Below are 2370 nucleotides of genomic sequence, written 5' to 3'. Positions count from 1 at the left end.
TGGTTCTTTGGTTCTATGACTCTATGGTTCCTTGGTTCTTTGGTTCTATGACTCTATGGTTCTTTGGTTCTACGAATCTTTGACTCTATGATTCTATGACTCTATTGCTCTATGACTCTATGGTTCTATGACTCTATGGTTCTTTGGTTCTATGACTCTATGACTCTATGTTTCTATGGTTCTTTGGTTCTATGACTCCATGGTTCTATGACTGTATGGTTCATTGGTTCTATGGCTCTATGGTTCTTTGGTTCTATGGTTCTTTGGTTATATGACTGTATGGTTCTTTGGTTCTATGAGTCCATGACTCTATGGTTCTATGACTCTATGGTTCTATGACCCTATGGTTCTTTGGTTCTTTGGTTCTATGACTCTATGACTCTATGGTTCTTTGGTTCTTTGGTTCTATGGTTCTTTGGTTCTATGGTTCTACGAATCTTTGACTGTATGGTTCTACGACTCTTTGACTTTATGATTCTATGACTCTATGGTTCTATGACTCTATGGTTCTTTGGTTCTATTGTTCTTTGGTTCTATGACTCTATGGTTCTATGACTGTATGGTTCTATGACTGTATGGTTCTTTGGTTCTATGACTCCATGACTCTATGGTTCTATGACTCTATGGTTCTATGACTGTATGGTTCTTTGATTCTTTGGTTCTATGGTTCTATGGTTCTTTGGTTCTACGACTCTTTGTCTCTATGATTCTATGACTCTATGACTCTATTGTTCTATGCCTCCATGGTTCTTTGTTTGTGTGAATCTATGACTCTATGGTTCTTTGGTCTATGGTTCTGTGGTTCTTTGGTTCTATTGTTCTATGGTTCTATTCTTCTATGACTGTATGGTTCTTTGGTTCTATGACTCCACGACTCTATGACTCCACGACTCTATGGTTCTATGACTCTATGGTTCTTTGGTTCTATGACTCTATGGTTCTACGACTCTTTGACTCTATGGTTCTTTCGTTCTGTGACTCCATGACTCTATGGTTGTATGACTGTATGGTTCTTTGGTTCTTTGGTTCTATGATTTTCTACTTCTATGTTTCTATGGTTCTATGATTCTGTGGTTCTATGATAACTGAGGAGGTCTGTTGATGGTAAAATATTCAACATTTCTGCACAGCCTCTGTGCTTTCAGCATTCAGCCAATGACAGCTGAAGTAAACAACAAAAGCTGAGGAAACGCAAAAATACTTCGTCATTAAGCATATTATAGTTTACAGACTAAATGTAAATGTCTAGTGTTGCAAAGAAAGCTCAGTCCAGTTGGGAGGACAAGAGGTAATGGCTTTAAGTTGCTTCAGGGGAGGTTCAGGTTGGGCATTAGGACATACTTCTCAGAAAGAACGGTGCTGCATTGGCACAGCTGCCCTGGAAATGGTGGGGTCACTGTCCCTGGAGGTGCTCCAGAACTGTGGGGATGTGGCACTGAGGGATGTGGTGATGGGCACGGTGGGGTGGGTTGGCTTTGATGATCTTGGAAGTCTTTTCCAACCTGCGATTCTGTGATTCTGTGATCCTCTAAGCAACCTCAGCCGGTGCACAATGGGATGTTCTGGAGAGCAGCATTTCAGGTAAAGATTATTCAAGAAGGTCTCAGGAGAACAGCAGCTGAAGTGGCCTGAAGGTTTAACAGCAACTGTAAGGAGCTGCTGAAGGTACAAAAATATGAATATCTTTGTTTTCTTGATAGTAAACATGGCTGGTTGAACACATCCTGAAGAGTCATCCACCAACATTCCTCATCCAGAGAACCAAAGATTCCCAGCTTCCAGGCTTTGCAATGTAATTGCAGTAAGCAGAAGTTTGGAAGAACTGGAATTCACCATAGCAACCTTCTGGCAAAATCTTCACACATCCGAAGTGAAGTAACACTCCTTTTTAGCCAAACAGCCCCAAAGAGTCTGAACTGATGTTTGTGGCCACTTTCTGCTTGTTTGTGTCCCTGTTTCCTTAATCTGGGTGTTTTTCTGCTTTGATTCCTAAGTGTCCACTTCTAAAGCATCCCAGGTCACTTCTGAGCCCGAAGTGGTCCTGGTGCCTCTCCCTGCTTGGTCCCAGCACACTCAATCTCCCTCAGCAGCAAGTAGTTTATCACATTTGTTGAACTAAGCCAACCCAGATTAATGCAGTTGCAATAGGGAAAATGGGAACAGATTAAATTTACATCACAGCATTATCCTCTACAAATAGGGATCAGAAAGCTGCTGTGGGAAAATAAAAGCTAATGCTCTTCACTGCAGCTGCTTTGGAATGAGGAACAAGGGCAGCCCTGCAGCTACTTCATTCTGACTTGTGTTTTACAGTGCTACACGTTCTGGACTTTGCTCTGGACAAAACTTAATACATCCCATGACGTACAG

This window comes from Tympanuchus pallidicinctus, unplaced genomic scaffold (genome assembly GCF_026119805.1).
Source record: "Tympanuchus pallidicinctus isolate F22 unplaced genomic scaffold, pur_lepc_1.0 scaffold13, whole genome shotgun sequence".
Classification (NCBI taxonomy): Eukaryota; Metazoa; Chordata; class Aves; order Galliformes; family Phasianidae; genus Tympanuchus; species Tympanuchus pallidicinctus.
This window is presented reverse-complemented; position numbering follows the sequence as displayed.